General features: G+C 44.7%; 1 protein-coding gene across 8 annotated transcripts in view; it reads right to left on the reverse strand.

Moving 5' to 3' along the window:
* PLEKHA2 (pleckstrin homology domain containing A2) overlaps nucleotides 1-21,777 on the reverse strand; it is a 61,691-nt gene extending 39,914 nt beyond the window's left edge. Inside the window, exons 1-2 of one of the 8 annotated variants that reach the window (XM_088152082.1) lie at nucleotides 21,165-21,774; nucleotides 20,272-20,398 (exon numbers count right to left, since the gene is read on the reverse strand). The gene's annotated coding sequence lies outside the window, so the exon portion shown is untranslated. Of the gene's footprint in view, nucleotides 1-20,271; nucleotides 20,399-20,500; nucleotides 20,805-20,935; nucleotides 21,079-21,164 lie in introns of those variants that run through there. The other 7 variants (XM_088152080.1, XM_088152081.1, XM_088152079.1 and 4 more) reach the window with 7 other exon arrangements.
* Nucleotides 21,778-23,692: the final 1,915 nt, after the last annotated feature.

Consider the following 23,692-nt stretch of genomic DNA (forward strand, 5'->3'; position numbering starts at 1 on the left):
ATGCCCTCTAGAAATTGTCTGAATAGTTTTTTAAAAAAACAAACAGCAGGAGTAGAGGAAGTAACAATAATCTGGATTTTGAGCCAGACATGTGATATGAGTTTAATCCATATTACCAACAGTGTAGAGAAGGGATTGAAAATAGATATATCATGTGTCCCCTGCAGATATCAGCCTACGGAAACCTCCCTTGGCACCCAAAAGTCTTCTGCATTACTTTTTTTTTTTTAGCTTCCTTTAATGAAACAAAGGGAAGCTGTCATATTGCAAAGCAAAGTTCCAACTTCTGGGTTACTACCACACAGAATTGGTTAGAAAGTGTTGCCATCTGTTTTAAATAACTATTGTAGAATACAGAGAAAGTGTTTGGGAAAGTCAGGGAACCTCACCAGTTTATCTCCTGGTACATCAGCGTTTTCGGGACTGGCCATGCCCACCATGGCAGCCATTTTTGAACAGCCAACTCATGGCCAGCCAACTCATGGCCAACTCCCTTCTACCTAAGTGCTAGGAAAAATAGCATTCATTCTGTAAAAAGTGTGTGCTGTGTATATCGTCTCAAAAGTAAATCCACTAAAGTTTGAGAGCCAGTGTGAGGCAATAGTGGAAGCGTTGGTTTGGGATCAAGAAGACCCAGGTTCAAGTTCTCCCACTGATCATGGAGTACAAGGGCAGACTTAATCAGTTGTCAAGTTTATTCACCTAAGTAGAGGGTACGGTTTGATGTGTTAAAATTTGGACCAGGGAGGCCCACAATTAAATCTGTACTCCCAACGAAGCTTCCTGGCTGGCTCTAAGTAGATCACTGCCCAGTTTCTTATTAGGAACTTCTAGCATCCAGCCACTGATATACTAAAATAATAACAACGAGGACAGGCTTTCCATGGCTACAAGATGGTATAAACCACTCAGAAGTATCTTGCCTTAACCTCTCCACCTGATCTACTTGAGGGAATTGTCATCAGAATCGAATGAGGTCAGTACCATGCAATGCAGTACCTTTATTTCAGTCTTTAATTCACAGGTCATTGAGGACAACTGAGTGTTGTATTACCTTAAATTCTTTGGAGAAATGTGAGGAATCAGTAATCTTATTCTAACTCTCCTAACATGCATGCAATCTTCTTAAATCTTATGTCAGGTGCATAATCTGGTGTTAACGCTAGATGATATTAGATGGTTTCCAAAGTCGTGTTCCTGAGAAAGTGGCTTGTCCAAGGTAACCCAGGGGATTCCTGGCCAAGATAAAAAAATTAAAAATGGGGGCTTCTCAATTCATAGCTCTTACACTAGCCTTCCCCAGCAATCACTATGATGGCTGGGAATTTTGCAAGTTGTAGTCTGATGCATTGGGAGGGCACTTAATGGGGAAGACCACACTGCACTGCACACATTCTTCTGCTTGCATAATCTTATTTCCCCAGAAAAAAATGGAGAGCAAATACTTTTCACGAGCTATTTCAGAGAATGTTCCGCTAAGGACTTACACAGGCCAAGTCGCATAGGCCTTTTGCAGAAGAAAATGAGAGCCAGTAACCTGAGGAGATGAAGACATTGTGAGTCTGGAAATACCAGGGACTGTGGTTCTGACAAATCTGTAGGGCAGGAGGGTCTGGGGGATGCATACATTTCTCAAAATCTGCAAGATGATGAACACAATGTCACAATTGGAGTCCCACCCCTTGTATGTGTATGCAATGAGTGGGGCTTTGACCATGATATCAGGCCCCTCTCGCAGATTTGGACCCTGATGGAGAGCAAAAACCTGCTATAGGTACATTAAAGTGTCTATGAGGATGACTCAGGAACAGTGCTCAGTACAGCTGGTAGATCTTCAACCAGTACAACCAGATGGACATTTTACCCAGCTTTTGAAAGAGCTTCACTGGCTCCCCATTCACATCTGAGCCCTGACCCTTTGAAGTCCTACATGGCTTGGACCCATTTCCAGAAGGTGTGCCTCTTTGTACTATCCTACTCTAACCTGCCATACAACCTTCCGAGGAGCCTACGCTGTATGTAGTCTTGCCAGGAGATTTCATCATAGGACCAGAGGAAGCACCTTCTCTGTGATGGCCCCTGGACTACGGAGTGCTCATCCCATCCAAATGTGGCTGTGGCCAATGCTACAAATTTTGTGCTGTCAGCTTACAGCTTATTCCTCCAGGGACTTTAAAATTGCTCTGTAATTTACGTTTTGTTTTCCTTGCTTTTAAAAGTCTCCAAAGGATCTGAAGTAGATTTTTTTTACTGTACTGAAGTTATCCCTAATTGATGTGAGTTATCCCTAATCTGGATGGGTCACCCCATTGATTGTCACGGTGGATTCAGCTGATATGGTTGGCTAGGCAGGCCTCCCCTTTCTCCCTTCCTGCTCCATGTATGTCCCTCCTGAAGGTACATGCTTGGTGGAAGAGGACCACCATCCCAGGTGGATGTTATAATTAATTTATTTTTTGTGTATTTAATGTTTATCCAGCCTCTCTCTCCAGAGGTGTCATGGTATGTGGGAAAGACCTTGGGAGATGAGACAAAGAGAGGCTGCCTAGGGAACGGTCAGATAAGAGACAGCATAGTACTCAGCTGGATAATGGGTGGGGAAGAGGCTCAGAAGAGACCCTCCCTAGTTTCTCAGGCTGTAAAGCAAACGGCAGGAGATATGTACTTTCAGACTTGCAAGATTCTGTTAATGTTGCTTTACAATAAAGTAGAATTAGCTCATCTGGTCCTGTTTCCTGTCGGGTCTACCTGGTAAGGCTGATAAGAGGGCACTTCCATCTATTATCACTTGACTGCAGGACAAGCCCAAATATTTTGCACAATAAAACAGTCCACAAATATTGGGAAAAGCCTTACTTCCTTTGGGTTAAAACCCACTCTCATGCCAAAGGTTCACCTTCCTTTCCCCTTCCCAAACCAAAGCCAACTTTCTTCTCTGGCCCACTGCCACCAGAGGGCAAGTCCCTAAGAAAATTCAGTTTCCCTTGCTAAAAGAAAATTTTGAAAAAAATTATTATTAGACCATCCCTAAAGTTCAGGGCAAATGTGAATTAGTCATTTTTGCTTTTCCAAATTATGCAATAGCTGATTTTTTCCCCCTTTTATGTCTGGAGTTTTTCAAGGAAACCTTTTTCCCATTGATTCAGTAATTCAGAAAGCAGAATTAGCATAGTCTCTTTGAGTGCAACATCTCCAACAGAGGACAGAGAATGCACAGATGTGTATATGCTAAGTGATGCATACAAATGCAAATGTAGAAATAATCATTTCGTATTATTTCAAGAGAAATACAATGCACCACTGCTTAATTGTTGCCCTAGTCCCTGACTGAATAAAAGTTTCTCTGTTCTGTAGTGATGAACTTCTGGGCTAATAGGCCATGGTCCAATAAAAGCCTACATCCATATATTTTTCTGTTCTGTTCATTGGCTGGCTGGGCATATTGGAAGACATTAGGGATCATGAAGTGAAGTTTGCTCAAGTTTTATCCTGGTATCTATAATATCTGGGTCACTCAGAAAGGGCTATAGGCTTCCATTCTTTAACACATAAATCAATTGTGCCAGCTTTTCCAGCCTTCGGTCATACTAGAATTCTGGGGAAATCTGGGTTAAAGTATAAAAAGAACTTACTGTAGGTGGGCAACAAAAACTATTAATGAACGAGGAAAAAAAATAAAATAAAACCAAATGGCCATGTACTATAAAATCCAGTAAAAGAGGGTTAGGCAAAAAGTATATTATGTTTTACAGGTAGATCACTGATTATTTGAAGCAAAAATTCTAGGCTCCCAGTTCTTTAATAGCAAATTAAGAAGTTTTATTTCCAGTTCATTCCTGGTAACCTGGATGAAGGTTTTTACAGTATCTGTATACAGCATATACTTATGGATTGGTTTGTTTCCACCGTCTAGAAACAAATCATGTTTTAGCAAGTGGCCTGCAGGATTCTAATTAATTTAATTTAATTAACTAATTAAGCCTGAAGTCTACCTTGGTTTATTCTGCAAAATAAGATACTCTTGATTTGGCTTGTAAGAAGTATACAATATGCCAAAAATGTATTCCTAATGAAGTCAACGTTGGTGTGAGCCCTTCTGATGTGTTGGATAACAATTCTCACTGACTGTAGACAACATTGAGCAAGCTGGAGTAATGGTTGACTTAGTAGGAGACAACTCCCTGTGCCCTTTAATAAGGAGGCATCGCCATTATTACAGCAGCTTTATTATCTCTAGTTCTGTCATCACATAATAATATAAATATTTATTAAACCCTTAGACTGGGAAGATGGGAGAGAAGGGGTGCTTTCAAGCCACAGCTGCATCTAGGATTATGCCAAGGGCAGTGCCCACATCAGAGAGCTTTGCAGCCATGAGAATAAAGATGCCCAATGAAAAGGAAATGAGAACCGCACTTTTTTTTTTTTAAGGCAACATTTGCAAACTATAAATAAGAAGACACTCTTCGTTGTGTTTTTCTCTAAAGTTAGTTAATCTGATAAAACGTGCGTGGGAAAGGAAGGAAATAGCTTCTGTCTGACAGACATGGTAGGTACTAAAAGATTCCTACGCTGGCTGACAGGGCACAGGTCTTTTCTTAGTTTCACATACGACAGTGAGAACACAGAAGGCAGGGCCGAGAGGAAGAGGTAAGTGACTCCGAGTGTCAGCTGGATCTAATGCATCGGCCACCAGACAAGGCTGGAAATTCTGACATTGTGTGTGGAAGAATTATCCATGTGCACCCCGTATTCTTCCTGAAGAAGGGCCATGCACAAACCTTCTCCCAGTAGCAAAGTCAACTGTGGCACAAAACTCCATTTAATTGTCATTAAGGGTATTGTTTTTAATCCCTACAACAGTGTTTCTCAATCTCGGCAACTTTAAGATCTGTAGACTTCAACTCTGTGAATTCCCCAGCCAGCATGCTGGCTGGGGAATTCACGGAGTTGAAGTCTACAGATCTTAAAGCTGCCGAGGTTGAGAAACACTGCCTATATCATCAACATTGTGTACATCATTCTGAGTCTCTGGAAAAAGGGTGGCACAGAAGACAGAGAGAGAGGGAGGGAGGCATCTGTAGTACTGCAGCTAGTCTATAATATGCCCGCAAGAATGATGCATTAAGACTATCAGAAAACCTCAGAGAAAGGTCCAACTTATCCAATTCCACTTTGAGGCTATTTATGTCTTTACTACCAAATAAGAGCAAGGTGTTCTGTGTGCATGAACTGTATATCAATAAATGTTGGCACTGTGTCTGGTAGCATTCTTTTCAATATCCTAGCTAAAGTATCCAGTTGAAGATGGACAAAGCCTCCATTTGCCATTTTCTACCACCCAAAAGTGATTATCCCATTCTTGCAAGGAGTTACATGGATGGGGCATGCAACGGCTGCCCAGAATCCATTGAGTTTGGGTGGACAATGAATTTAAATATAATAATAACAGCCACAATAACAACTCTGTAGGGAGATGGGTGGTAAGACATTTGAAATATAAATAAATAAAAATAAATGATAAGCATCCACAACACAACACCCCAGACTTAACAATTGTTAATAAGAAAGACAAAAAAGTCTGGATGGTGGACATTGCAATACTTGGAGACAGCAGAAGAGAAGAGAAAGAACTGGAGAAAATCACAAGATACAAAGACCTGCAAATAGAAGTAGAATGACTGTGGCAAAAGAAAGCAAAGGTTGTACCAATAGTAATAGGTGCCTTGGGGTGCAATCCCAAAACATCTGGAGCACTACTTGAAGCATTGACAAAATCACCATCGGTCCATTGCAAAAGGCGGCTTTACTTGGAACAGCTCACATCCTGTGATGATCCCTTTAACCCCATCAAACAACATCTGCCTATCCCAGGTCCTTGGGAAGGACTCAATAGGTGGATAAAAATGCCAAATCCAGTCTTAACATCTGGCTGACTATGTGATCAACAACAACAACAATAATTTTTCCTCACCTTTTCACAATAAATCTCTAAGGGTGGTCAGGATGAAAAGAGAAGCACACAATGGATTCAAAGACCACCAGCAACCGAGCCAACTGGCAAATTAATCTCAAGTCTAACATTCTGATAACCAGATCACAGTCACTTTCTCTTTGCAGGTTGTCCACATGGAAACATCAATGCACACACCACAAAACCAGGAGACCCGTCCTTGCTGTGCCAAGGAGAGAAAATCCACCAGGAACGGCAAGTGAAAAATGCTTTAGAACCGTGTTTTTCAAACTTGCCAACTTTAAGACATGTGGACTTCAACTCTGAAGAACCCTGCTTTAGAAGAACGATGAAGCAATTCTCTTCTGACATTTTGCAGGCCGCAAAGACTCCATGGAAGCAGCTGGAAAGCTACGCCAAGAACGAGACCCCAAATGCTCAGCTATATTTAATTTATGGCCTGGTCCCCATAAAAATTGAAAAAAGTATTCCAGGCCAGGCTAGTCAATCAACAGCACTTTTGCAACCACTGGTAACAACCCTAGAAACAAAATTACGCTCACTGTACTTCTTATTCAACAATCAGAGAGCCTAGTTTGCACAAATGCAGGTGGAAAGAAACCTACCTTTTCATTTGCCTCTTTTGAAGAAAACTGTACATTCAAGGGAAATCCAGCTCGCTCACCCATCCCTGAATCTAGATGTGCTCAGAAAGCAGACACAGACCTGGAGTATCATCTCAGACAAAGTTCAGAAGAGAGGAGATGACGGTAAAACAAAGGTCTCCCAGACAGCTAGCTATCAAATTCAGGAGTACAGAGTCACAGCCTTTCCTTCTGTAACCAGAGTTAGGGGTGGAGACTAGTAACCACCTTTCAACCACAGAAGCTTAAGCACAGGATGTTCTGGAATGCACAGAAAGGTTCTGGGGCACACTCCTCGCCTTGTTTGGCATGCTCAATCTGAGCTAACAACGCCTTTTTTCCTCTGCAGACAAGCCTGGGTAGAAATCTGCAATATTTATTGGCCATCTTTTTCAGCAAAGCCCTTAAAGAAAGTTAGGACAGTGACTTCTTAGAGATACAGCCCCTGTGGTGCCAGATGCTGCAAAGGAGGAGGAGGTCTTGCCCGGGAGCTTTGTGTTGTGCTTAGAGGGGCAAGTGCAACCCTCTGTGGGCTGAGGCTGGGATCTTGCCAAGGACCAAGCTATTCAGGAGATCTAATGTGCATTTGTATCTGCACGTTGGTGTGTGTGTGTGTGTTAAATAACAACGGCATAGCATAGAGAGCAGGTTCAGGACTATGAGATATGTGGGACCAGGATTAAATGCAGGTTTGTGGAAGCCCTAGGTTTCAGGCTTTCTGGTATGTTCTGCTCCCCGATACTACTGCCCTGTTTCTGTTTCAGCAGAAGGCAAGCAAGTTGATCCTCTTCAACCCTCTCTTCCTTACCTTAACTGCACAAGTCATCCATCAATCACATATGAAGTGGCCTACTTTACCAGATGAGGGACAATCAAGGCCCCAGTCCACTAAGGAGCACAGGGCAATCCATTGTCCACAGTGACTTGAAATAACAACGCTGGACTGCTATGAATGGCATGCTGCAGAAACAGGCAGTTTGCAGAAGCATAAGGATGTTTCCTGTTGACATTCAAGCAGCAAGAGAAGGAAGGGGGTCACGCTTCTGCTAACACTGCAGTCCCCTTCCACCATTTTGTATTGCAGTTTAAGAAGCTCCTCTGGAGGTTGCACACATGGCGATGGTTCAGACTCCAAGTGCAATAGAAGCTGAGGGGTAGCCTTAAGTCAGTTATTCTTCTCAGCCCACCTTATGCCATGAGGTTGATGCTTTTGGGAAAAAATGGAGGAGGGAATGCTATCCACTTTGCCATGAGCTCATGGAAGTGCAAATCTAAATCTAACAAAGGTGGGATCTAAATCTAACAAATTCACAAATAATAAATTAGGCATTCAAAATTCAGCCTGCTGGATTTATGCCGGCAGGAACCAAGCAAGTTGAAATTCAGTCTGTCTGGAAGGCAACCAATTACAGAAAGTTGGCATACTTTGCTCCCGAACCTATGTTTGTATTGCCTTTGAAAGTTTTTTTCATGCACAGGAAGGAATAGATTTCTGCAACCTCAGTCCATGACACTGGTGGGAATGCACAGAGATCAACGTTCCCAGCTTCCATTTAGTTTAGGCTACATCTTCATCATTCAAAATCTACATACTTGAAGACCTCAAGACTTCAAGATGAAGCCTCTGGATTGATTGATCCTCAAAGGCCTCAGTTAGACACCCAATGTCACTTCAGTAGTCCCAACTGAACCCTCATACAGCATCCTCCTGTATGATGTTCTTGTATTTCATTATGCTGCGGTTTGCTTTAACTATGAGATGTCATATAAACTATCCCTGGCTGGTTGTGCACATTGCAAGAAGTCTGAAACCACAATTTATAAATCAAAACACTAAATTGATGGAACTCACTAAGGCAACAGCTAATGAAGCATGTGATGGCTTAGTCCAATGCATGAACTTCCATGTCCAGTGCACAAATCTTACACTCAAGGGTTGTGATCACGTACAACTGACACAGACTCGCCTTGGTCACTAACATGCCTTCTACTGCCTTGAAGCCAAACTAAAATTTCAACAATGTTGCAAAACAGAGGCTTCCTGGAAAGGTGCCCGGGCCTGGCACTGAGACCCAGCAGTGTTGGGCAGATGCCAAAGCCTGAACTTTCTTTTTCAGGTGATGATGGAGTGTGAAGTGAAACTCTCAAGAAAGCATCAGTTAGCACAGTAGACCAGAGTCATGCTGTGGTAATCCAGCACACCCAGCACCTTGTGAAAATGAAAGGAGATAGAAAAAATGGGATTCCTGCTCACTGCCGCCTATTAAATTTATCAGGGGAGGGGGAGGTAAAAGAGGTGACACAGGGGGACTTGCATAAGGCCTTCTGAAACCTGGTTCTCCAACTTCAGAGGTGCAGATAATGAACTGATGCTTACATTTCCCCTTGTATAAAAAGTTTCATATTTATTTGCTTTTTCTGTACAATAACAATCCAACGAGAGAGGCTAGGCTGAGAGAAAAGGATTAGCCCAAAGTCCCCCCTGGCAGCTTCTGGAATCAAGGGGGTGGGGAAGAACCCAGGTCTTCCTGCTCTTAGTCCAACACTTCTTTACTACACCATGCTGACTCTTGGTCGGAGAGAGAGGGACTGGCCCAAAATTACCCATGGAGCTTCCATGGCTGAGTGGGGACTAGATTCTGGGTATCCCCATGCCTAGTACCTTCATCACTGAACCACACTGGCCCTTGGGCTCAGAGGGAGGGACTAGCCCTAAGTCCTGTAGGGAGATTCCATGCTTGAAGAGGAACTAGAACCTGGTTCTTTCCACTCTGTCCAGCACCTTCACCGCTAGACCACACTAGATCTTGGGCTGGGAGGGAGGGTGGCGCACCATCCCCTAGGATGCTTTCATGCCTTAGGAGGGACCAGAACCTAGGACTCCCCACTCCTAGTCCAGCATCTTTACCACTACATTACCCTGGCTCTTGGGATAAGAGAGAGTGTCTGATCCAAAGTCTCCCAGGCGTTAGAACCTAGGTCTGCCTTCTCCTAGACCAGCCCCTTCACCACTACCCCACCCTAGCTCTCTGCTTTATGGCAAATAAATGACAAGCAGCTATCCAATCTGATGTATATTCCTGTAAATATGACTTGGGGGAAGGAAGTGATGAACTGTTAAGGGAGGAGAAGCAGAAACTCAGCACTTCAACCTCAAAATAGCCCCACCTTGATTTGGACTGGTACAAAATGGGACAGAAAGAAATGCTGATGGGCTTTCAAGACTGATGTCAGTCCTTTGAAATAGGCCAAGTCGAAAAACAGACACCTCAAGGATTTCAAGAATATCACTTTATTGTTGTAGGATATAATAACAGGATTTGCAAAAGGTCTATGCGATTTGGCCAACCAAGCTCTGGATTGAGTTATTCACTGAGTCTTCCACCTGCCACAATTTTAACTAGACAGAATTCCTGTGATTCAAATTGTTCTAGAATAATAGTAAGCTTACAATTGCAAAATGGGACAGTGATCACTGGCCCTCTGGCTTTGTCACCTAGCTTAATCAAGAGCTAGCAGAAATCACAGTTCTGCTAATGGTACAGTGCAAACAGTACATTCCCAAGTGAAAACAGCCAGCACGGGGTGCCTACTCAAATTATGCCTCCATACTTGGAGAAGAGGAATTCTCTAATTCTATGCAAAATAAGATCCTTTTCATGCAAGTTTATAGTTTGCATAAAGGGGCGCCTGTGGGAGGGGTAAAAAAAAACCAAGATGGCGGCTGCAACAGCAGAATGGAAGCCCCACCCCTTTTTATCTGCATCAATCCAAGTAAAGAAAAAGGGGGGTAGGGCTTTGATTGTCCCATTGTGGCCACCAGCATGAATTTCTGGATCTTCCCTCTGCAGAAGCCTCTGCCTAGCAATTTTCCATGCGGCTTAGACACAGATAGTCAAAGAGCCATTAGAGATAATTCTAAGGATGGGAAACCTAGTTCCATCAATGCCCCCCTGGGCTTTTAAATTGTGCCAGGCCTCACTGACCCACTTTCATGGTAGCTTCCCAATTTGACAATCCTTTGCTCAGTATCAAATTACAGGTTTTATTACAGAACAGTTGCATATGTGCCACCAAATATACTGCGGACCCATATAAAGTCTGCCGATCATAACTCATTTCCTCACTGAGAATGGCAATTCCATCCTATCTATTTTATGGATTGAATCGGTACCTCTGTCCTTAAATGGGAGCTCACAACACACTAGAATGCTTTCATAGGAATCAGGCTTTTAATAGCTTTCTAGCTTTGCAGCCACTCAGATCCTGTATTTTCATGGTCTTCTCCACGGCATTTCCTGCATGTCGTAGAGATTTAAGCAAATACAGGCAAATGTATTCTGGTTAAACAGAATTCCCTCTATTGCAGTATCTAGGTTGGAATTACAGACGGACCTACCTCCAAATGATATACAGAGAGATATCCTCTCAAGCCAAACACCATAGCTAGGCATGACACGATCTCCATCCTACAGTTTTTCAGGTACTAGTGAAGATTTAAATTGACATTTAAATCCTGATCTAGAAAGCCACGGGACTCCCAGCTCTCCAAACAAGACAGAGGAAGAACAGAAAAAAATGCATCAGCTTACCAAAATGAGAAGGTGAAGAATACCTGATTATCTCTTGATGCTTTGGTCAACAAGCCATTTTTGTTTACAAGTTAACAGCAAAAGAGACTCTGGAGTTGACATTTTCTTTTAAAAAAGGGAAGGACTGCATATTATGCAAACCAGTTGCGCTAAACAATTTATCATGCTCCTTCGGGAATCCTTCACCTCCCTATTTTGCATATTTTTTAAAAAAGAGATGTGGAATAAATATATAATTGAATGCTTCTTCACACAAAAACCACAGTGATTATTCTGGTCATACAAAACTAGCAAACCAATGGCTAGATTCACATAACATGCTAAACCTGGTGACTAAATTAACCCATTTTCTAGGCTCACACAATACATGGAACCCAACACGTCATGCTAAGTCCCATAAAACTAACCAAGATTAACACTTACTGCAGAAATGAGAAGATGGAGTAGTAAGCTTCTACATCAGTGTTTCTCAACCTTGGTCACTTGAAGATGGACGGACTTCCCAGAATTCCCCAGCCAGCATGGTTGGCTAGGGAATTCTGGGAGTTGAAGTCCACCCATCTTCAAGAGGCCAAGGCTGAGAAACACTATTCTATACGGTTTATATTAATAACACATAAAAAGACAGAGCTGATTGTGTTTTAATACTGCATGGAACTTTTTCTTCTTCCTTTTTAGTTTATTTTTATCACAATCATACATCCTTTCCCCCCTTCTTGGTGATTATATCAGTTCTGTTGTGTCATTTTTAATTTGACACATTCATGAATAAAAAATGTAAAGACACAGATGAACACTAACCCAGCTGAGTATGTTGCGCAAACGCATCAGCCAGGGCTTCCCTGATGGTGTGAAGCATAAAAAGCTGATACTCCAAGAGACATTTTTCCTGATGCATTTTTTTAAAGCATGGGCCAAAGAAGCAGGGGGACCCAATGCCCTGAAGATGTTGCTAGGCCACAATTTGGAAACATTTCTGAGGGGTACAGGTACCGGTACCAATCGCCACACTGATGTCATGTGACCCACAATTTTGTCTCAGAAATAACACAAACTACATAATTCGTGGCATTTGCCTGATGACATTATGGTGTGCGTGATGTCTCGTCTCCCTTTCAGGTACTCACACTAAAAGGTCACGGTGACCTTATCCTTCTTCCAAAGAGCTTAAGGGTTTTGCAATCGTGTAAATCCTTACCACTGACAGGCGGTGCACCTTGGAGATCAAAATGATCTCATGAAGATGATGGGCTTGAAAAGTTCTTCCCTCCGTGACTCATACTTTTGTAACAGATTACATTTCCCTTTTGTGGCTGAAGAGGTCAGTCAAATCTGGAGGTGCTGCCACAAGCCACATCTGGTGTTTCATTCATGCCCAGACCTTATACTCCTTGTAGCTGATGCTTGTGCTAAATCGGTCAGCAAGGACTAGCAGACACCCTTGCCCTAGAGCAGGGTTTCTCAACCTTGGCAAGTTTAAGATGGGTGGACTTCAACACCCAAAATTCCCCAGCCAGCAAGAATTCTGGAAGTTGAAGTCCACCTATCTTAAACTTGCCAAGGTTGAGAAACACTGCTTTAGAGTAACTTCCCCAAAGTGACACTTTCCAGACCTGTTTGAACTGCAACCTCAGAATTTTCAGACCACTCGGTCAAGGGGAATTGCAATCTTGACATTTCTGAAGGACGCTGGATTCAGGGAGACTAGCCTAAAATCCAAGGCCAAACAACTGTGTGATATCAAAAAATAAGCCCTTTCTCATATCATTCCTCCCACAAAGCCTGAGGGATAATCATCACCCAATACACTGCACTTTCAAGGGTTCAAAAAACTTTCTGCAAATTACTGCATTCTTTATCACGATGCCAGACAATGGAATCTGGCATGATTGGCTGGTTTTCTATGCCCTTCTGCACCATAACATGGTTTCTCTGGTTTTGCCTTAACGTGTGGTGTATACTCAGCCCTTGGGTTGGTAAGCCATGTTTTGGCATTCCACACAATATGCAAGCCATGATTAAAGATATCATGACTTAGCCCAATGTGCCCTCCTGCTCTCAACCTGCCAGCTGCTATGGAGCACCCAACTTCTGAGGTTCCTGTAGCCCAGTGTTTCTCAACCTTGGCAACTTTAAGATGTCTGGACTTCAACTCCCAGAATTCCCCAGCCAGCCATGTTGTCTCTACATCACCACAGAGGGGCTCTGTCTGTAGATGCTGACTGACCAAACTCTTCTTAAGGGCACTGATGACATTCTTTCCTAATCAGCTGGCAATCCTGCATGATTTAGCTCTCTTAAGAGTTCATTTTCCACTTTCATGAGACTTTGTCTGAACCCTTAAAAAATGATATATAGCACACACGTAAAGGTTTATTTAACCCTGCATCAATTCTAATACTGTCAGAGTTCCATAACTTTTTTTAAAGCACTACTAATTTGCTTAACTTCAGTTTTAATGGCTCCTGGGCCAGTTGTGTTGAACAAGGAGAAATGATGTTCGGGGAGAAACCGTATTTGCTTTACAATAAGAAAAAAACTAAAATAGGTCCTCAGTTCCTTTTAAGAGAGAACCAGAGGTGCTGAGGCACCCTAAGCAACATTGTTAGTTCATCCATCCGGAGAGAAAAGGGGGAGAGGGTTGGTTGGTTTACAACATTGTGATATTGCTACTCTTGCAAATTCCACTTCCTTTTATGAAATTCGGCTGCACATATGTGCTCTAATGCCACAAACATGAGCGTGCATGCACACAAACATTCTTGCCAACCAACTTCACTTGCCACATACTAAGCAAACAGCCCACGAGCCACCTTCCAACTGTTGTACCAATGAGAAGGGCCTGTGCCTGCAACACCCCCCACCCCCAGTAAAACCACCACCACTAACAGAGGAGATGGTGAAAAATGTCAAGGGCTTTGGAAACCACACTTAACTTGCTGGGCAGAGAATCAAGGAGTCTTTTCTTTAAAGTTTTTAAATGATTTTGATGCAAATGGACGTTGACACAGAATTTGCTTCTTCCCATCTATATATAGACATAATACACACACACACGTGCGCACACACACACACAGACTACTTCCTTTCCCAGGCAGATAGATTCATCAACTGTCATTTGCATAGCTATTTGTGATAACTAAATGACTAAGGTCCATTCAATCTATTTGCATTCAATTCTCAGGTACTCCTGACCTCACCAACAATGGCAACCCACACCCAAGGGACAGATGGCAATCTGCAATGGAGAACCTGGAGGCTTGCAGAAGCACTAAAAACCTCTAAGGAAAATAGAAAGAATTTATACTGGATGGAAGGAGAGACGTAGAGACAACCCAGTGAGATCGGAGCATGCTTCACAGACACAGACTGCCCGCTGTTTACTGGGGAGGGACAAAAGGGAAAAAAGGGAGGGTTGGATTCAAGAGTCTTAGAACAAAGCAATCTGAAACCATTTTTTTGCAGATCAAGATCCTGGCAGGAACCATTGTGCCCAAGATACATCTTTGAAAAGGTTCTTCAAATAAAAGTACATTCTGCAAAGCAAAACATTCTCTGTATTTGAAGCAACATCTCTGGCCTCCACAAGCCCAGAGTCCACTGGAGTGGGTGGCTATATTCAATCCAATAAATAAAGATCCCACTGGAATCACAGAGCATATCATGGGGTTTAGGCTGCTCAACGGGTGTTTTTCTGACTGGTTGTGGCCACCATGGCAGCCATCTTGCAAACAGGCAAGTCTCCCATGGCTACCATTTTGTAAGTTTGCCTATGGCCCACCCTCCTAACTCCAAATGTGCTTCCAACCCAAAAGGGTGGTCTGTATTCTTACAGCAATAACTGAAAATGCAAATGATCTGCAAGCTTGAGGAATGAAACTCAAGGAGCACAGTGAAAAAAATGGGACTAAGATAAAATATAAAGAAAATCAAACTCATGATAACAGGAACAACAACTCATCTTAGACTTGACAATGAAGATACTTCAGTGGTGGATGGCTTCTGCCTTTTAGGATTGACTATCAAGAGCAAAGGAACCAGCAGTCAAGAAATATGCTGCAGACTCGATAGAGCAGCAATGAAGTCTTTAGAACAATCTGCAAATGCTGATGAAGATTCTCAGTCACCCAGGTGGAATTATCTGGAGGTTGAGTCATGGCAACTGGACTTTTCTTTTGGTTTGATATGTTTCATTGCTTGTCCAAGCAGCTTCTTCAGTCTAGAAAGTCGGTAACCAACTTTCTAGACTGAAGCTGCTGCTTGGACAAGCAGCAAAATGTATCAATCTGAAAGAAAAGAAGTCCAGTTGCCATGACTCAGCCTCCAGATCTTCAGATGCTATGACTTGTCTCTACCTACAAATCATGCAAGCAATGATTTTCCCTGGGACATTTTATGGAAGTGAAAGTTGGAATTTGAAGAAGCAGCACAGAAAAAGCATTGATGCTTTTGAACGTTGCTGTTGGAGAAGACTCTTGAGAATACTGTGGACAGCCAAGAAAATAAACCAAAGGACCATCGAACAAATCAGCCCAGAGTTCTCACTCAAAGCACAAATGACCAGGCTCATATTAGCATATTTTGGACATACTATGTGAAGACCTAGCTCTCTCAAGAAGTCTATAATGCTGGGAACGGTGGAAAGAAAAAAAGAGGATGATCAGAGCAAGATGTGTGGACTGAATTACCGTTCCCCTGGGTGCACTGATGGAAGACTTGAAGGATCAGTTGGGGACTGATCACCCTGGAGAAAATCTATGTGGTTGCTAAGAGTTGGCATTGATGTGATGGCACGTAACCAATCATTCTCTTCACAGAAAACCCCATCACTAGCTCCTGCTCTGGCTGTACATAAATGTTCTTTAAACAATGACATGTTTGCACCTGCTTTTCAATGAGCGGATGCTTTCAAATGAGTGAATTTTTCTACCTCTGAGATTTTTCAATATATGTGTATATTTTAATGTCACTGTTTTGTTTCACCGCACTTTGCATTTCCTACTTTCATCACACCGTGGCGAATTCCTTGACCTTGAAAAGTTAAGAGAGAAGGAGAAGGAGATGGAGGAGAACTGTTGTGGGGGTCACCCTGCTTTGTCTGCTTCCCATTTGCAGATCTCCAAAGGGTAGTATCTGTTTGGCCATTGTGGGTGACAGAAAGCTGAGAGAGACAGGCCTGGGGTCTGGCCTCATGAGGTTCATCTGATCTCAGAGAGGTGGGGCAGTGCAGTCCAGTCCAGCAGGAGAGACCTGCACCAACATGCAGATACATGAGAACACACATGAAATGGGAAAAGGTCATTTCATTCTGTTGGCGAAGCATTGAAACCTCCAGCTACGAAAAGGACTTGTGGATGAGCACAGCAGTTAAGCTAATCCTCCTTCATCCCCAGGAACGCAGCCAAGTTTCTAAGTGCCTGTTCAGCTTCCTCTCCTAATGTTCAACCACATGGTGACTTATCGATTGCAAAGGAGGAAGGCGCCAGCACATGCACAGAGAAACCAACTAACCTTTGACCAGGACTGAAATAGTGGGAATGAAACAGGAACAGCGGAGGCAAAAGAAATCTTCATTTGACTGCACATCATCCGGAGCAATGTGTCAAAAGGTAAAACCAACTATCTTCCTCGGCTATTCGTGCCCAGACATGTTTACCTATCAAAGCTGAGCAACATTAAAAGACGTTTCCCCAAGGCTGCAGATAAGTATTTATAGATTATATATGGGTACCAAGTTTTTTTTAAAAAGCATATAACAGGTGCAAGATAAGCAGCAGCTTAAACAGCAGAAAGTTAAGAGAGGAAGTTTTTTTTCTAACCTGGGGATGCAACTGAGATAAGTTTCCCCTGCCAAATTTCTACCTGTCATACAGGGATAAAAAAGCCCTGCCCGAAAAGGGAGGGAAAAACAGATGGAGAGGAGAGGGAAGAGACAGAGAATGTGAGACCCCTTAATAATGTTGGACAAAAAGGAAAGATGCAGTCCTCTCATTTTTAACAATTGTTTGAAAAGTTGATATGGCCATTGGTGAAGTATAATGGTTAAGTAGCGGTTCTAATCCTGCCTAGGTGACCTTGAGCTGGTTCCTCTCTCTCTCAGTACAACATACCTGGGGAAAAATTGGAGGAAGGACTGTGATCTAGGCCGCCCTGAGCTTCTGGAGAAAAAGCAGGATATACATTATTAAATCATGATCCAAGATATGCCCAATTCAAAACTAGCTTCACTAAGTTCCACGTGCACTGATCCCCACTACCAGTACAGTCCTCAGCATTCAACATCCGTTGGAAACTTCCCCCCCTCCAGTCAACCCAGCTACAAATAAACCTGGTTGATGTAATGGTATGTGGGAATGACCTTGGGAGACAGGGGGGAGAACCGCAGACTGGACAACCGGCATGTAAAAAATTTCTCAGCCCACAGAAGGAGAGGGGGCGTGGGAATCGTTTCAGAAGGGACCCTCCCTAGTTTTCCAAAGAATAAAAGGAAAGGAGGGGAAAACACTTCCAGTCTTGCAAGATTCTGTCCATGTCACCATACCATAAAGACAGAACTAGGGTTCACAGTTGTGCTTCTTGTCTGGACTACCTCGAAGGATTGAGAGTTTCTGCTTACGGCAGCAGACACCAACTGCGAGGCTGCAGGGGGGTTTCCTATTCTGTGACACTCTTCTCTCAAGAACCTCATGTCTGCCAATAAAAAACAAACCCTTCAAGAAAATGACCAGCCAGGGTTGGTTTGGCTTTACTGTACCTGGCAAATTGTAAGTGATGAGCATTCTGAAGCTCTCTCCCTATATGTCCTAGACAAAGTTCCTCTTCGCTCCCACTTGGCTGCCTCCAGACCAGATCTCATTGTGCTTTGCCAGGCTAGCTCTCTTCTTGTAAAATTTGCTGGGCAAGGGGGAAATATTCTTAAAAAAAAAAAAGCAACACAAAACCATCACATTAAGAGCTGAAATTGGCCAAAGGTGGGCAAAATTCAAGCTCTCACATTCGCTCAATGCGCAGCCTTGGAGCGGCCAGCCACTCCCTTTCTTTTCTGCCTAATCTTGCTGAGGATATTATGGGACTGCACGTCCTGCTTTCAGTTCTAAGAGGAAGAAGAGAAGTGCCAGAGACAGCTAAAAGCTGGCAAGTTTCAAGGTCCAACTGTTCTATTTTGGTGCTATCAGCCTGCGTGCAGCCAAATTGTCCGATAGAGAGCAAGGCCAAAGCAGAGTAAACATCCATTATCCATGGACAGTAAAACATAATTTGCCATTTCGAAATACCTGTAGCTCTAATAAAGAGTTGAATCTAATTCCATTTCCAGGGAGAAAACATTTTTAACTCCCAACGGGCAGGATGGAGGGAAGGCTGTGCATGTGTGAACAGCAGGTGTGACCAGAGCCAAAAGCGAGCTAGTCAGGCCGCATACATGCAACACCCATCCGTACCTTCAATCCGCTCGCATTCAAGCACATCTGTATCTACCCACACACCTTTGTGGCTCCTTTGCAACTTCGCATCACAAGGACGCCTTGCATTTGCTCAAAAGGCCTCTTTTCCCCTTCTTTCAGTAAGGGCAAGGGGCTGAGTCAGATAGCAAGGGGAACAGAGAGCTTTAAAATCCCCTTCTACTACAGCAACCCCGATCCAAATCAAAAGCCTTCTCTCCAGCATCTGCAAAACTGCCTTGCCAAAAAAAAGGGGGGGGGATGAATTGGCTCAAAGAGATTCTCTTTCTGCTGGAAATATAAAGGGCAGGCCTAGGAGGGACCCCCATCTGAACCCCAGTCCCAACCCAGGGTTTGAACTTTGTGATCTGTATCCAGATGGGGAGAGGACATTCCTTCCAGGAAGAGAATCCATTCCTATACAGACCCCATTGCAGGTTTGGCCCCAGCCCTTATAGACTGCTCTTCCTCTATGGAGCTAGGAAGAACAACTCCTATGTCTTCTGCTCTGTCCAGCCCACAGACCGCAGGGAAGCCGAGGAGAAAGGAGTGGGGCCAAGGAGTAACTCTTTCATTCCCACACGTTGCAAGGCAGCCCGCTCAGCCGCTATAGCTGCAGTCGTTGTTCAAATCCTAATTGTATTGCTTGTTCTTCTCTACCCAAATACTTATTAGGAGGCAGAGAAGGGCTGTTTCTCAGGAGCTCAGCCCTTGCTTAGCAGACCACAGGCCTTGACTGCTCTCTTTGTCTTTGCAAACCTGAAAAGTCAACCACTGGTAGATTAGCATGTCTGTGAACCTTGCCTGTGTACTTAGAGCACGATTCCTCAACCTTGGCAATTTTAAGATGGGTGGACTTCAACTCCCAGAATTCCCTAGCCAGCATGGCTGGCTGGGGAATTCTGGGAGTTGGAGTCCACCCATCTTAAAGTTGCCAAGCTTGAGACATACCAACTTCGAATATGGATCGATTGGTCATACAACCTAGGGAGCCCATCAACTGGGTTAAGTGAACAACGCTAGTTAATCCTAGCTAACCATATTGCATTTAAACCTTTCAGACCAAAGGGCCCACTTTTGGCTCAAGCGTGCATTTGAGGACCCGCCTCTTCATTGTACCATATGAATGTCAGCATTCATGTCAGCTGCTTTTGTGACCCACTTTTTTTATCAGCCTGCACATCAGCTTGAATTCCGGCAACCCAATTCAGCTACTTGCACAGCATCCTGAAGGCAACATTTTTATATACCTAATACACGTGTTCTCTTGCATCAATAGAATATATGGAGCCTACTCAAAGGACAGCAAGTTTCGCTTCAAGAAAAACACAACAGTCTTGGAAAGTAGGCCAGCAGCCTCTTTGGCCTCACAATCTGGCACGTTTGTACCTCTTTTGCACCTGATACCTCCCAGAGAAGCAGATCATATCTGGTTCGTGCTTTTGCTAGCTCTACCTGAGATACACCATGAAAGGAGAAAGCTGAGTTATGCCCCAAACCAGCAGGGAACTGTAGGCATTTCAGCTCCCAAAGGCCAGATACAACCCCAGGCTGGAGGCTCCCTGTTCCTAAACGGATCACAAGGCCCTGGTTTCAGAGTTCAGGCAAAGGACCTACTGATCCACTTGCGAGCACAAACGTACCACGGATCGGCTGGAAAAGTGGAGTGGAAGAGAAGTAAGGCCACACACCGGTACCCTCTGCGGATCCGCTTGGCCGCCAGTCCCTCTGAACCTGGGGCAATTTCCTGGGCCCCTCTAGAAACAGGCGCTTGGAAGGAAAGGAGAGAAGCTGGCTCAGACGGAACTTTTCCAACGCGAGCCCCGACCCTGCGCCCGCTTCCCTGGGGGCAAACGCGAGGGCGTCCCGGACCTGTTGGGGTTTCTTCGCGGGTTGGAAAGCCCCGACCGGAGCCGCCGCCTTCACCCCGCCCTGGAACCGCCGGCTCCGCTCACACCCACCGTTCCGAAGCCCCGGGAGGGAAGGGAAGGCGCTCATCCTCCTCTCCCCGGGCCCTTCGCGGCTTCCGACCCGTTGCGCCACCTTCACATCCTCCAGCGGTGCGCCTGACGCTCCAGCCCGTACGTGGGTGGGTGTGTTCGGGCGCGCAGCACGCAAAGCCATCCCGCCCGACAAGGGCATCCACTCGGTCCCTCCCTCCCCGGAAAGGGCAGCCGCCTCCCCAGCGTCGCGGTCCCACGGGGCTCCCAGCCTTCCCCGCCAGCCCGCGGTCCCCGGCGCAAGGCTCTCCAGCCCGCCGGGCGGCTCCTCCGGCCCCGCCGACCGAGCGCCGGCGTTCAGACTCACCGCCCTGCGGCGTTTCTGGCCGGCGTGGAGGCTCCAGCCGGCGGGCCACGACCATGGCCGAGGAGATCGGGGCGCCGTCCAGCCTGGAGGGATGCGCGCGGCTCCGGCCGGCCCCGGGGGATCGCGCCGACCGCGGCTTTTTTCCGGGTTCGTTACGCTTCCCATTAGCCAAACCCAGCCCCGGATGTGAGTGCAGGGAGCGCCCGCCAAGCCTTTGCCATCGCCTTACTGGGTGCCGCGGCGGGTCTGGACGGGCGGTCTCCTGGAACAGCGCCCTGCCGGGTCCCGACTCCCGAGCCTTTGTGGGCAGCCGGGCGGCCCGGAGCATCCTCGCCTCGCCGCAGCGCGCCGAGACCCCTCGCTAGCGAGAGCGCGGCCCTCCCCGAGAGTTGCCAACTTCGGAAACTTAGAGGCGCTGCCCTGCCCGGAGCCGCAGCCTTCTCGGAGTCCGCCGCCGAGGCGTTTTTCTTTGACGAGGCTCCCTTAGATCACTGGGGTTAAAAATCCGGCGGCCCCGCGGCTGAAGATCCTCGCTTTTATTTGGAAACAAGCCGCGTTGAACTCAAGAGATGTGCTGCTGAGTCTCAAGCACGCAGGGCCACTCTACAATTCTCCGGTAGTTTCCTCTGATGGGGGAAACCCTGTAATCCCAGTTTCTCCAATTCTATTACAGACTGGGGAAACAAACCGACGGGGAAAATCCTGAATGTTTAGTTTCTGGGTGAACCAGAATCTGGAGGTCTACAGGGAGATTCTGGACCAGTAACTTAGTAGTGCTATGACTGTTAATTCAACAGCCTGAGCTGCAGACTGGAAGCCCATCTCACTTCAGTCTGGTCTGCTGTGTGCCAACTCGTGGACTTCACAAAAGGTTTCACATGTTGCGTGAATCCAGCTAAGTGACTGGCTGTGCAATCATTAATTAGTCCAAAGATTTCTAAGCTGGGTCTGCTCAGAGCAGTTTACAAATCTCCACTTAAAATCAGAAACATATAATAAGTCCTCAAAGAAACAAAACCTACAATCTTACCTAGGAGTGCCTGCAGAATGTGATCAAAAAGGTCAAGATGGTGGCCAGCGTGGGTTGCACATAATAAACAGATGAAGCTTCAATTGCACCATTGCAGTGGCCAAGTTCACTTTGTTACCACACCCTGCAGACACCCCCAGATCTCACCCACCCCTCCCCAGGATGCCACTGTTTGGGCAGAAGAAGAAGCCATCTTCTATTCCTTCTATTCTCACCATAAACCCTAATAGAGAGCTTGGTCTTCTCAGCCCTCCAAAACACTTCAGAGTGGTGAGGCCATCCTTCCCTCCAGGGTTAAGTTGTTCCAGAGATCTAATTACCTTTGTAGATTCGTATCATTCAAAAAATTCCCTCCACAGAGCAATACTAACTTTCTGCAGTTCGATCCCAACTTTTCTTCCAGTAACCTGGAAGGGTAAGGAGCTTGGTGTACTCTGGTGTTGCCAAAGCACATCTAGTGGCACCAGTCAACAAGATGGATGGGAAATGTAGTTCAGATATCTGGTGGGAGGGCACCAGGTTACCTGTCTCAATATACTGCATTTCTTAATCAACACAGAAAGTTAGGTAATTATGTGGCATGCTTTCATGCTGGAGCAGGCACTGACCAATTATTTATTTATTTAAAACATTTTAACACACGCTTTTAAGTGAAAAGTCCTCCCCACAGCACTTATAAATAACAGATGCTTCAATGTGATGGGGCTGATGTTTTGAAACACTCTCTCCCATGAAATTTGAGCAGCCCCTACTTTACTCGGTTTTGGGAAATCATTAAAAACAATTGTTCAAGAGGGGTTGTGTCATCTAACCATGGCCATCTATTTCTTTCTTTCTTTCTTGTCTTTCTGATTAGAACTTAGATGTTTTGATATGACTAGGGGATCTTAACTTTTGGACCTTTTGCTTTGTTAGATTATACACAGACATTTTATTACAAATGCTCAACTTTAATCTGCCAAGACTTGACCACGTGCAGGGGGCTAACACTGAATAAAGGAATGAATAGGAAGATGATGAGCATGCCCCCAGGCTGACAGTCTAAAAGCACAACCACCAAGGAGAAAGGGTCAGGAGGGAAAAGGAAAAGAGAGAAAATCAAACTCTGGCTTCCATTCTTAACACTCAACTGAACGTACAGCTAGCTAAAGTGAAAGTCATTCAGTAGCCAGATGGAATGACTGTCAGGTAGGAGAGAGAAACGTGTAATGTTAAGTTCAGCCCATGGGGATGTTCAAATGATTGCATATTTGTTTCTGGAGTGACCAAATTGTTTCATCTTTATTGGCTGGGATAGCCTATCACAGGGGATGTTGACCTTTGTTGATTGATTTCAATTGCCTGGGTTCATACTTCACTCAAAGTGACGAAAATGGCAATAAATCACAACTGCTGGGTTGACACAATGTGCAGTGCCAAGACCAACATTGCATGGCTTAATGTGATGACCCAGTTTAAGTCAGCAAACAGACATAATAGGCTTGCTTGGTTTTCACCAAACTGTTGTGACTTGTAAACCATTGTTTATGACCTAAGTCATAATGTTAGGCGAACATTGCCTTTGACTTAAGAGCAAAAGAGCCTTGTGGTGCTGGGATTGGGGCGTAGGACTAAGCCTGGGGAAACCTAGGTTCAGGTTCTCTTTTAGAGAGTTCCCATCGCCATAAGTGCTTGGAAAATTAGCCCAGAATTTCCTAATGTGTAGTATTTATTAACACAGAATTTCC

The sequence above is a fragment of the Python bivittatus genome, unplaced genomic scaffold, assembly GCF_059951505.1.
Source record: "Python bivittatus isolate LINGU-HERP-01145 unplaced genomic scaffold, Pbiv_v1 ctg000680_np1212, whole genome shotgun sequence".
NCBI lineage: Eukaryota > Metazoa > Chordata > Lepidosauria > Squamata > Pythonidae > Python > Python bivittatus.